Below are 14,078 nucleotides of genomic sequence, written 5' to 3'. Positions count from 1 at the left end.
GAGCAGTCATCCATGATCTGCAAGGCAATGGTATACGAAAATACGTGCATGCCTTATTATCCAAAACCTCTTTGAAAATGCTCAGAACAGTTTGAAACCAGGCACTATACAGCATAATTCACATTTATAGCCCAAATTTCCTTTTACTGGAGGAAATAATTAGAAAAATGTAACTGGAAATTGGGGGTTTAGAAAACCAGAACTAAATAATACCTACAATGTACTATGAAAGGGTTCCTTATGAATCAGATGTGGCCTTAGGTACTTAGACTTGTTTTTTTTTTTTTTTTTTTTGTTAGTTTGTTTGTTTTGTTTTCATTTAAGGTGCAGAAAGAACAACCTGTTAGGTTACATTATGTTATCTCCATTTTATGGATGAAGGGAAACCAGTTTATGGAGATGAAATCATTAGAGCAAGAGATAAGATGCAAGTCCCAGTCTAAGCAACTCTAAAAGATTGAATCATTGTAGGACACCAGGCATCTCCTAGGGACCTAAGATTTAGTTAAGCTCCAACTAGAGCATTATGTCTTCAAATAGGTAAATAACTCAGAGCATTAGCCATAAGACAGGGAAGTAACTAAAGAGGGAGATTTACACAACTAAAAGCAGAGGAATTTGGTAACAAATTCTGCCAACAACATTAAAAGAGTCGAGTTATATTCTGACTTGCAGTCATTATAGACAGTACTGGAATAAAGCTCAGATAAAACTGCATTTCCAAGAAGTGAATGAGTCTCGTTCTCTGGGCAGGCAAATCCAGTTGCCTTATATTTCTACCTGGGATATTTCGGTTACTCTGTAACTCTTGGACCCAATCACATGAAATAAACTGGTAACATTGTGAGATTATGCCTGATTATGCACCTAACTCTCAGAAAGAATAAGGAGATGATGGCCAATTTGGTATGGTCAATTTGAACAGCGAAAGGTTTTATGGACTTCCAGATCTATCATTACACAATTTTAGCTCCTCAAAATAGAAACATCTAAGATGCAGAATTGTCAAGGCAGGAAATCCTTATCAAATTCTAAATCTTCTAATAATGTCAAAAGTTAACAGAAGAAATAATTTGAGCACTAGAATTTCAGAATATATATAGTAAATACAAGACAACCATAATAATTTTAGTTAATTCTTACATCCAGCTCAAGGGATATTCAAAAGTCAAACTTTTTTTTAAAAAAAAAAAAAAAAAAGGAAGAAAGGAAAGAAAAATGAATAGCATTCCCTTTTCATAGCTTCAGTCTTTGCAGGTGCTAGCCTGTCTGGGCCAAGATCACACAAAATGAAGTGAGGTGAGGTCAACTGCCCATAAAAAGTGAGACCTGAAAATAAAATGATAAAGCCCACGAAGGGACAGCCAAACTTCACTTTCACCAGCTCAGAAGATCGCAGCCCTGGCTGGACGTTAGAATATGCCGGGAGACAATACAAATCCTATGTCTAGGTCACAACAAGGAACAATTACACTGTACCTCAGAATTTCGAGGGGTAAGACCCAGGCATTGATATTTTTTAAGCTCTCCAGATGATTCCAAAGGGAAGCTGAGATTGAAAACTACTGTTCTAGGGAAAATGAGGGAAAGAGAAGCCAATGTCACAACTTCCCCTGCAGCTGCTTCTAGGTTGCATGAAAGCCAGCTGAATTTGGCAGTGAGAATTAACAGCCTTTCCTGAAGACTCAATTCACACCAGAAGCACTTAATTCTATATACCAGGTGCAAAGACCATCTCCTTGCCTTCAGGGAGCTTGTGTGCAGGTGCATGGTGTGATTCCTAATCATAAATAATTGTGCCTGAATGCAGTGTGGGCAGTCACTCTTGTCTATCCAAATAGCCAACGGCAAAGGGACTACAAAGAAGAATCATTAATGGGTGTGATGATCAGCAGAAGAGAACTCCAGACTGCTTGCATGGAAGAGATAGCATCTGGGGAAAGATTCTTCCAGGGGAAGGAACTGTGTATGCAAAGGCGCAGAGAAACTGAAGCAAAGGACATGTTTTAGGAAGAGTCAGTCATTCTAGAGGCTGGGGCATGGATGATGTCGGGAGAGTTGGTCAGGTAGTTCAAAGAGATTCTTTTCTCTTTCGGGCACTCAAACAGTTCTGTGACTACTAGTATTCGCCTTTAGGGTTCCAGTTGTCCCAAGAATTACTGTCAGGACACCACAATTCTCATTAACATGCAGAGTTCCTTAAAAGGAAATGGTTAAAAGCCCACTTTAGCAGAGAGGTCCTGCTGCAAGAAACTTGATGAGGTCAACAGAGTTATCCCTCAGGCTTGTCTAGGTCTCTATTAAGCTTATAAAAAAGAGATTTCACAAAGGAGAAACCTCATTTTTATTTTATAGATTTATGAAGACAGCCAGTCTGACTGGAGAAAATGTCAATCAATTCCCATCTTTAAAAAATGAGCTGAAATGAGAGGTCCATCAGCATCTAGAAGGTTGTAATCCATGTAGGAAAACTGAGCACAGAGGTTACAATAGAGAGAAAAATGGATAATGGAAGTGAATCTGCCATAAAAACTTCAGTAATTAATTCTTCTTCGAAATCATCAAATTTCACAACTATAATTTCACAGTCTTCCCATTATGAAAAGACTTCGACAGGCCTGACAGTTATTTGCTCAAAGCCATATGATATTTCACAAGCAGAATGCTTAAATATAAAAACCATCAGTACGTTGGGTAAGGATTGCATTGTAGGTTTTATAGTAAGTGTAGTAACCCAAGGGTATGTACATAAATCACACATCTAAAGGCCCCTGACGTTTTCATTTATTACTTGTTGAATGTTCTGGGTTGCTCAGATGCAAGAGACACTTGTATTCCTGCCTCTGATGACCTATATCCAATAAAACAGTGACAACTCATTAATCAGTCTCTAAAGTAACTGGATAACCTGCCACTAACTGGAATTTCCATGAAATCAGATGACACAGAGGTAGGACCAATATGCACACTCATTATCTAAATCACGGCTGATATAGTTGGTTAAAAAGGAGTGCTGAGTCTTCCACTGTTTTTCTGTGAAATGGGCTCATTGGTGACTGGAGAGATACTTCTCTACTGCCTGTAAGCACAGTGTCTTTGAAGATTCACAGGAAGAAGGTCTCCAAACATTGGTAGGATGTAATTCTTGCTGTTGGCTAAGTGGGTGAAATCTGAAGTTGGGATGCCTTGGTCCAATCACTGTTCTGGCACTTGTGGTCTCTGTGTGACCATAAGCCAGCTTTCCTCATCAATGAGAGTAAATGCTTATCATACAGATGGTCTTGGACAGTAAAGGGGTTAATACACACCAAACATCTAACAGTGCAAGGCAAAGGGCACAATGTAGTGCTTAATAAGTATCCACCATCACTGCTAATTAATCAACTCCTCTCCAAGCTAGGTCACCTCCACAGTTCAAAGTGTATCTTTTGCAGTGCTGGAAACTTGGCCTGGAATGTTAGGCTGTGTCTCATGAAATTGGAGAAGGAAACCTTAAGAATATGTATCATAAATATGTGTGATGGGTAAATGAGACCTAAACAGAAAGAAGACCTTCATATCAATTCATCAAGTTTCCTAACTCAGAAACATCTAGACAAATGTTGCAGTCCTGAAACTAAGTTGTATAATAAGTGTCTGTGTGTGTGTGTGTGTGTGTGTGTGTGTGTGTGTGTGTGTGTGTGTGTTTGAATATGTCGAATGAGAGGGATATAGCATTTGTTAGGGGAACATGAGAGGGGAAGGCAGCATTAGGGCAGGATGTAAGGCAGGGAAAGAAAGATTCTGATAATTTGAAAAGAATAGTGCAGCAAGATGCTTATAACCTATAGCAAAGAATGATTTAAAAACTGCTAATAATGCTCTGTTCTTATTAAAGATACAGCTGAACAAACACACAATAGTTAAAGCACACAAAAATGATTCAAAGGCTTTGGTCATAACTGTGTGTCAATTGAAAACCTATTACAATTGCCTCCTCTAAAGCTCACAACTTCTATTGACAATTGGCTAGGGACACACCTTCCCAACCGTTTAGCTTTCTCCATAAACCCAATATTCATTTTCACAGTAGAGTAACGATCTGGTGCATAAAGCCCAGATTGTGTGGGAGACACAGGCCAATGTGAAAAAGCCCATGGCTTTGGGTCTAATATCCACATTCCAGCACGAGTCTCACAGCTGCCTGGAGACCTCCCACTCTGGGGGCTACAAGCTTCTCTTGCCACGAGATAACTAGAAGTACTGGCATAGACCCTGGAAAAGGAGAATTCTTCAGACCAGACACTTGCTGGGTAGGCTTTGGTGAACATGCATGGCGCTTTTTAGGACAGGAGGATATCTCTCTGGGAGGCATTCTTTATCCCAGAGAAGGACTGTTTTCAGACACCTCTGAAGTCAGACGGTGTCCTTGTCTCACCTTGGCCCCTTCCTAAGTTACTTATGTCACCTCTCAGGGTCTTGGATTTGTCATTTGTACGACAGGGAAAATGATACTGACCTATCAAGATTGTTGTGAGAGTTACAAATAACACATAAGGTTTCAGGCACAATTAGAGGTTTCCAGGACATAGTAACTAATGTTGTTGACTAAAAGGTAGGCTTCAATTCAGTCAGCGTACAAGCATTTTAACCTGAACTGGATCATGATGTAAACATAATTTTAAAAACAAATCAAAATAATGGAATGTTAGGAATGATTAAATTGCATTTCCTGGTAAAATCACATTTGAATAGGAGGTTGGAGGGGTTAGGGAGGAACAGAGAGGTTAAAATCAGAAATCTATGATCCAATGAGTGCTGGAATCTTTCGACTGCTGGAGCAGGTTGAGAAAGTCATTATATATCTTTCTCAGGGAGAGACAGAGAGAAAGGGGAAAACAGCAATTCAGTACATCCCTTCAGCTGTATTCTTTTTATTCCCACAAAAACAAACCAGTCATCAGAAGAACACCAAATTACGTGCCTCTGAATAAAGATTAAATAGCAGGTCCTGATGCTGTGTTCATGGTCTGGCTTCTACAAGACTTTGGACAAGTCACTGACACACTCGGTTTAGTTCTGGGAAATACTTCACTTTCATTGGGACCTCAAATCCTCTCCATTATTTTTATTGACAAAATCTCTAGTCCTAAATATATAGGGAGAAAAGTGCCTTTCAGAGTTACTATCAGAGATGAGAAACATTTTTAAATGTGGCTTTAAAGTTTATGAAAGCCAACATTTTAATTATACTTCCTTATACTCAGTTGTCTGGGAGAGGTGAAATGGAATACGTGGAGAAACGCATGCTATTCACTTATACAGTCTGAACAATAATATCTTCTCCGGGAATTAGAATCTTCCTCCACCTACCACAAGCCCCCGGCCCCGAGTTTTGTGAAAACCAGATGGCAGAGCCGTGAATGCCACTGCCCACAGTTATAAGGAGTAGAGGTAAACTTGATTAGAACAGAGGCGGCGTTATTATTCTTGCTTGATGTGATTCAGTTAAATATCACATCTTGAAGATTGCAGAGGAGATGGGAGAGAAAAGAGACTCTTCCACTTCGGATCTAACATCACAGGGGCATTTTGTTACACAGCTTTTACAAAGAACAAGGCTTTGTCCTTTAAAAAAGAGCAAGTGTTTCAAAATATGATTTTCTCTATGTTCTACTGGTAGGCAGGGAAACAAACTTGTCTATCTTTTTTTGGGTCGCCTTTCAGTATTATCCCACTTTTTATTGGCAGCATCTACCTCTCCGGATCTTCCTGCCATCTTCTAATTTGCTATAGGCTGTGACACACCTGTTAAAATTATGCCTAAAATAAGAGTGAGGGCCTGAGACTCTTTTCTGTGACTAAGGCTTATAGACTTTACTACAGAGATGGGGCAAATATATAAATAACATTTTTAAGTTATTTTCAGATTCTTGGTTATATGTTGAACAAAGAAGCTTGCCCAATAAATGAACTCTAAACAGTGGATGGAAAGGGCTGGATTTCTCCCTACCTGCCTGATGGCTGACAGACAACAGGTGAGCAGTAAGCGCACAGACAGACCCTCCATTACAGCCGGCAGCAGACCTCAACCCACTGTCAAACCTGAGATCATCACCTCAGGATTTTGTTGGGCCATGGTGTCCTCACCAGTCTTCTATGCCACTATGCCACTATCTAGCATCTCTGTCTCACCAGGATGAGGCGCTTCCCCTTTCTCTGAAGCACTGATTGTTCAGATACCCAGTGGGCCCCAAGGAAGGCCTTATTGGATCCACCAAGTCCTGAGACGCAGGACGAGCAGTCTGTTTATGGGTAGTGGTAGTGACAGGAAAACCACAGCGTCCCCTTGTTCAGTCTAATGGGGTGAGTTGAAAGATTCGGCTGTCAGATCAGCGTGAGGCCTCATTTTTCTTTCCTGCCGTGTAGGGTGCCCCTCGCTGCAGCCAACATTTGATTGTGATTAATTTGTCAGGGATGGCTGTACACTGGAAATGGAGAAATGGATTGCCAATTACCGCTAGTCTTCTCTCAGACTGCTTGGCAAACGAGGGCCTTTCTGCAGGTCGGACAGCTCCAGAGCACACTGGATTTAGCCTCAGAGGGAGAGAACCCATTCTTGAGTATATTTCAAAGATGAAGAAAGGGTCAAAGGTGACTCCTTTTTTTTTTTTTTTTTTTTATTTACCACCCTTCAGGAGATCTGCTGATGTGTGTCTTGGATCCTTGGCAAGCACCATAGGCGGGAATGTTGCTCTGAAGTTTGCTTTTTTTTCTGTCAGTTTAAAACGCTTTGTACTTCTGATGGAAGTCTTAACAGTGCAAATGAAAGGTGTGAAAGAGTTCCTTCCATCCTTCACACTGAAAAAACCTGAAGGGAAGCATTCCTCTGGCTCCCACTGAGATGTTCAGAACACGCTAATTATGGGCAAATGGAAAATGCATCAAGGCATCCCATCTTTCTTCCTCTGACTTCCAAAAGACAATACAAAATTTCACATTGATAGCTATCGCAAAATAACTTGTGTTACTTATCCCCTCCTAGAAGATATGACCTTTTTAAAATTTTAACAATGTCCCAAAGGAATAGATTCATAAATGAGAAAAATGTCTGTAGCTATCTTTAGCTTGTCAAGCCCAGTACATTCCAGAATCAGACTTGCTTCCAAATGTGAGTGAGATGGACACAATTCCATTTTGTACTTGTAGAAAGTCATTGACAAACTGACATTGGTAGGTTTAATTCTGAGAGATGCCATTGCACATCAGAAACACCTGTGGTACAACTGTCACAGGGCTTCACTATTAATTTATTCTCATGTTACATGACTTGCTCATTTGTGGGGTGGGAATGGGTGGGACAGGTCTGGTTTTAGTCAGTGGGAGAAAACTCATTGTTGCTGTTTTGTAAGAAATAGATGAAACAATGAACACAATTATTCCATAGAAAGAAGGTGAAAAAAGAAAGTTGTAAAGTCCTAAAATCTGCCTGGAGGCTATATTAAAACTGTTTGACATATAGAAACAGACACACCACATTCTCTCACACTCACACACAAAAAAACACACACAAAATAGGTAACACTTTTTTTATTGTATATAAATACATGTGTACATATAAACCTTTAAAACTATAACATATATCTCTATAAATAAAAGGTAATAAAAATTATAATTATTGAGTCCAAAGAAATTTATAAAAATAGGTATTTTTGGGAAATAAAGGGGCAGTGATTAATTATATGTTTCTTTAAAGTTATGTATATTCCTAAAAGCTTTTTTAAGTATTTTATGTTTTTCTTCAAACCAGTATACATAGGTATGAGCATGTATTTATAATTTTTTATAATATATATAAAATTTCTCATTTAGTAGTTTAGGTATATACTTCACTGTATGTATGTGTATACACACAGACAAGCAAATATACTATATATAATATACAATGTATATAATGTATAAGTATGCTTGAAAAGACATACAATATTATATATGTGATATCTATGTATACATGTATATGTGTTTATATATGCACATATCCATAAATAAATGGTTTAATATCTGTTGTATGTGTGTGCTTATTTTATTTTATTTTTATATGTTTATTTATTTTTTGAGATGGAGTCTCACTATGTCACCCAGGCTGGAGTGCAGTGGTGCCATCTTTGTTCTCACTGAAACTTCTGCCTCCCAGGTTTAAGCGATTCTCCTGCCTCAGCCTCCTGAGTAGCTGAGACTATAGACATATGCCACCATGACCAGATAATTTTTGTATTTTTAGTAGAGATGGGTTTTCACCATGTTGGCCAGGCTGGTCTCAAACTCCTGATCTCAGGTGATCCACCCACCTTGGACTCCCAAAGTGCTGGGATTACAGGTGTGAGCCACCATGTCCAGCCTCTGTTCATGTTTAAAATGTTACTAGATCACTAGAAGAAACCGGTGTTAATTTTAAAGAATAACCTTGAGGCCGGGCGCGGTGCCTCACGCCTGTAATCCCAGAACTTTGGGAGGCCGGGGCGAGAGGATCACGAGGTCAGGAGATCGAGACCATCCTAGCGAACACAATGAAACCCTGTCTCTACTGAAAATACAAAAAAAATTAACCGGGCATGGTGGCGGGAACCTGTAGTCCCAGCTTCTAGGGAGGCAGAGGCAGGAGAATGGCGTGAACCCGGGAGGCGGTGGAGCTTGCAGTGAGTTGGAAAACATGAAAATAAAGACTGAAAATTTGGTTATATTTACAGGCTTATATATGAAGTGGATTTTTTTTTTGGAAAATGCATGAGAAGCTCAACAGTGGCTGCCTCTTAAAAGGGAGACTGACATTTTTAATTGGGAAGATATTTTTACCATTTGATCACTTTTTATACTGCTTTACTGTTTTTTAGCATGTGTATATCTTACTTTAATGATTAAAAGCACTCCGTTTAAAAAATGCCCCTCAAGCTCCTCTTATCCTTGTTAATGTCAGTGCTATATAAGTGTTCAGATGTTCTAGTCACATGTTATTGTTGTTGTTGCTGTTTTTAATAGGAGCCCTCTCAAGGATGGCTGGTGATCATGAACTCTCTGATCAATTATTAGCCAAGGCTAAGCGAGGGATACGTGTGATTCATTTCAATGCCATGGGTATTTATTCAGTATGTCCCATGGAACAGGCGCCATATTAGACAGTGAGGGGACAGGGATGCCACATGGTCCACAGTTTTCTGGTGACTAGACACTAATGAGCTGCCATTTTGGGGATGGGAATAAAAAAATCAATTAGTACCTCAAAGACTTTATTTTTTATTGATAAATCCTGATGTATAAATGACCTCAGTGATCATTACACAGTTCGATTATCTGCTCTGAGTCATTCAAAGTCTTAGGGATGGTCCCCTAAGAGAAAAGATGACCATTTGCAGAACTGTTAGCCTAGAATGACTGTAAGGATAACCAATGCAAACATCAAAATCCTGGCTCTTTATAGTAAGATAAAACACTTATTTGGTTGTATGTCCTATAAGAAAAGAAGATAAATGTACCCCTAGAATTAAAAATAAGAACTCTAACTTACATGTTGTTCATGTTCAAAACTGTGTGTTCCCATTTCATTATTTGAAATTTATAAGCCATATTCTCACAAGATAATACTGTGCATTATAATTTTGTTGTCAGGACAAGCCCAAAAGTGATTTAATTTATAATGAAGATAGACCATAGTGCTTCTTTTTTTTTTTTACAGGAACATGTATGCATTCATTGAACAAGATTTTACTGACTCTCTACCATTTGTCAAACACTGTGCTGGGAACAGGGGACATAAGGGTGAGGAAAACCAGAAACTGACATTGATAAAATAATCACCCCAATAAATATCAAGCTTTGATTGTAATGAGGGCTATGACGGAGAGCCATGTAACACCATGAAAGCTAGTAATAAGGAAGTTTGATCTGCTCAGGGAGGCCAGGGAAAGCATCTCTCCAGGGGCCTTGCTTGTTAACTACCATTAACCAGCTGAAGATGGGCAGTAAGAGTTCTGCAGGCTGAGAATGCCAACAGCAGAGAAAATGCCTGGTAGAACAGACTGAAAGAGAGTCAGGCACAAGATAAGACCACTCTAGGGCTTGAAAGTCATGCTGGTAGTCTTCATCCTAAGAAAAATGTGCTCAGAATTTTGGATTGGGCTTCTAGAATCTCATCTCCACTCCTAGGGAAATCTCCTGCCTTCTACCTTCCAAGCAAAAGGAATGCAAATTCCATCACTCGACATTACTAATGGTGAATTCCATAGCCTGTAACATTGTATTCCAAGAAAAGGGGAGGCAGAGATGGGATGGGGATTAGAAGAGTGTAGGTTCCAGGGTGGGGAACTGAAGGAAAAATGTCATGGCTTCTTACAAAGATAAATACTTGGGTTTTACACAGGCCTGAACCAGTCTCTATTCACCTCTTCGGTATCTTCTAATAGCATGAGAAACAGGGCCACTATCTCTTACCATGAGTCACTCCCCGGTTAGATTTCTTTCCTGCTTCACCCCGCTGCAGAACACAAAACAGCTTCATTGATTTTACCCCATGTTTCCAGTGTCCTAAGCAAGCACAGCATTTCCTGGAGTTTCCTAAGGATGGCTACTGCTAGAGACAAGATAAGATAATACACTGGGATAGAAAAGGTCAAGGTCAGTTTGTCAGCATGGCAGTTCGATTGGACACCGGACTTCACTACTGGAAAGAAAGCTGGGTGGAGATTGTGGCAAGCCTAGGGTAGGAAGTGAGGCGGGGGCTGGAGAAGTGGCCATGGCAGCCCTGGGACTGGAGAGCCCGGTAGGAAAATAAGGGAACCCCATCTTCCCACTTACCTAGTTGCTTTTAGCAGCTCTAACACTGTGGCCCCTTTGAGATAGGCACTGACTCACTTGAGATAGAACATGTGAAGTGGAAGGAGTTGGTAGTGTGAAGAGGAGGCAAAGAACATGAAGTGGAAACAGCAGGAAAGCAAAGGCACAGAGGAATCTGCAGGCCCCAGCTCCTCTGCTAGCCAGGCTCTGCCTGCCCGGGAATGGGTGCCCTGCCATAGCTTGCAGCCGGCTTGCTTTAGCTTCTTGGCATGTCTGTCGTTGCTCATCTCCTTCACCACCTTCCCATGGTCACCACAATTCCTATTTCTTACCCCTTCCTATGGCTGGACAGGTAGTTTGGAGTGAGGCCTGTTGGGATAAGAACTGCACTGGGATACTTCCTACACAACACACACACACACACACACACACACACACACACACACACACACTCCACTCTCAGGTCCCAGTACTGCCACTGCCTTTAACATGTGCAGAAATATCTTTAAAAAACCTTTCAAGTCAAGTATTTTTACATTTCCTGGACCCTCGATGCATATCACTGTTTTATCCTGGCCATGAGGCACATTTTCATTGTTTTATGAAGGATGGAAAAAGCTGATGAGACCTCCTTTCCTTGTATAAACATGGGCAAACAGCAACTGTGTACTTCTATCTTTTTCACTAAGGATGAGAAGATAAAATATTTGCAAAGTTGAAAAAAAAAATCGAAAGGCCATAATTTAGGATGTTAACCTTTCCCTACAGCAGTGCTGGCAGATCTTTCTGGCTTGCTAAGGGATTCAGAATTTGCGGAAGCTTGGACCCCCTGAGCCGCTGGTGATCACTTTCACAGGTTCCTGTAATTATATGCGAGGGCTGGCATTTGCAAGGTTGGTCGAATGCCTGGCTTTTCAAACTGGGGGTGTTGGCAGTGTGCCAGAGGCACCATAAACCATGGGATGTGCGCCTTCCTGAGGGTTCATGTACAAGATTTATTGGGGGAGGGCCATAAAATTACTTAATTAGTGAGTCATGTTAAGCATTTTGTTTTAAGAAGGAGGTTGCAAAATGCCTGTGCTTTAGAATATAACGTTTTATTTCAACAACAACGAAAATCCTCCCTTGCACAGGCTATCTATGCCTTGGTACCCCGAGGATACAGATGCATCACATTTAACTATAAAGGAGCTTTCATGATAAAGAGGAAGAATGATATGATGTATAGAAGGATGGATGTGCAGGTATTTTCTATATTAACTCAGTCTTCAGAAGTCACTGATGATGAACCCAATGGCTGAAGGTGGGGTAGTTCATATAAACAGGATTTGGCTAGAAGAAGCAGCTTGGGTGGAAGAAGACAGACAGGAGAGTATGGGGACCTAGAGAAAGTATGGCCATCATGACATTTATTGACACAAATCTTTGGGACTCTACTCAGTTCTGGAAGAGCCTCAATTCAAATCCTTTCTTTTCTTTTAAAAGCAGAAGGTATATATTAATGCTGTTCCCATCTAACATATGAGGAAGCTTGGAATTACAGTTAAAAGAAGAGGTCAGCAAGGGGACCATCCTGGGTTTCATGTTTATCCGATTCCCAGACCTCTCCCCTTGCTATTTCACCCTATTAGCCGGACAGGGCATTGGTCTCGGCTCTGACATGAACTAGTTGGATGTTGCTAGGCAAGTCACTCAGCAACTCTGGGTCTCATTTTTCCCAGCCAGGAAAATAAGGATCTAGGACAAGTAGGATTTCCAAAATGCCTTTCAGCTCCAAGAGCCTATGATCTTAAAAATGAAAAACTGTGCAAGCTTTCTGGGTATTTTGGGAAACAAAATGCAAAAATCGGACTTTTCCCCTCTGTAAGCTAAGTGGCAGGGTAACTGTTATCTACTGCCCTGGGTGCCCTGGGTTAAAAGGAAGCATTTAAAATCTATGTACAGAGAAACATGATTTGTGTTTGTCCGTAAGAATCCACTGTCTTACAACACATAACTTCACATTTCAGACCACAGATAACTATAGTCACTCTCTCTCTCTCATGGAAAGCTTGTATTTATTTACAGTCAAAACAAAATGTTTCCTTTTTATTCTTAGGACTTAGTTAAAGTTTAGGGAGCTTGGAAGTGCTTAAGCAAGTTGACTATTTTTTAAACAATTGGCTACAGTGGTTATGTAGAAAGCGTGGTGTGATAATGTTACAAACAGGCTTCATTTCCAGAGAGCTGAACTCACAGGCTATACCACAGGACCCAGAGGTGACTGAGATGAGGCACCTGGATTTCATAAAAGCAGCAAATTCAAGCAAACAGAAAGCAAGGTGGCTCTCATCATAAGGGACCACTGGCTGGTATCATTCAGAACAAAAGTAAAGCCTTCTTCAAATAGTGAAGTATTTGTTCAATAGTGTAGACAGAGTCCTAGAATGTAAGTGATAGCAGTGAACAAAATAATCAAAGTCCCTGCCCTAAAAGAACTCAGGATCTACTAGCAGGACAATAATGACAGCAGCAGTTACAAGAATAATGTTACTATTAAAAATAATAGTAATAATAATTGTTAAATGTTTATATTTATACATCTGACACTATGATAAGCATTTTAATGCATTATTCAATTTAATCTTTGCAACAACCCCATGGTATAGGCATTATTACCTATATTATCCTCATTATTAACCTCATTTTACAATTATTAACCTCATATTACAAAACCTCAGTAATTATACCACTATTAACCTCATTTTAGAATTGAGGTTATTAAGGCCTAGGAAGATTAAGCAATTTGCATGAGGCCACACAGCCAATAAGAGACTCAGAATTTGAACCTAAATCTATGGGAGCCTGAAGTCCATGCCCAAAGCCACTTTGATACATGCTTTCCTTCCACGACGTTCTCTGGTACTCTAAGAGAACTCTGAGGTGATGTGTACAGACTGACTATATGCAGAGATACAGACCATGTTTCAAGAAACCTACATCACTGCATAGGCCAGCAGGACACCAGAGCCATCAAGCAAAAGTAGCTTTGGAGAGGCCTGAGAGGAACTGGGGGAGCAAAAAATGGAAACAGCAAGGAAGACTAAAAATTAACTACAGAACACCACTGTTTTACATTTATATTGTGTATATTTAGCTATGTAATTATGCTTGAATTAACTGCATCTAAACATCGTTCATAACAGCCAAAAAGTAGAAAGAGCCCAAATATCCTGAATGAATAGACAAAAGGTGGAACATCAATACAAAGGAACACTAAATAAAAAGAAATT

General features: G+C 40.0%; 1 protein-coding gene across 28 annotated transcripts in view; it reads right to left on the bottom strand.

Moving 5' to 3' along the window:
• Positions 1-14,078, bottom strand: part of LOC105481485 (mono-ADP ribosylhydrolase 2) — a 2,105,812-nt gene that overhangs the window by 598,280 nt on the left and 1,493,454 nt on the right. The gene's annotated exons all lie outside the window — the stretch shown is intronic.

Source organism: Macaca nemestrina, chromosome 15 (genome assembly GCF_043159975.1).
Source record: "Macaca nemestrina isolate mMacNem1 chromosome 15, mMacNem.hap1, whole genome shotgun sequence".
Lineage (NCBI taxonomy): Eukaryota > Metazoa > Chordata > Mammalia > Primates > Cercopithecidae > Macaca > Macaca nemestrina.
The sequence above is the reverse complement of the archived record's forward strand: the minus strand, read 5'-3'. Positions and strand labels throughout refer to the sequence as shown.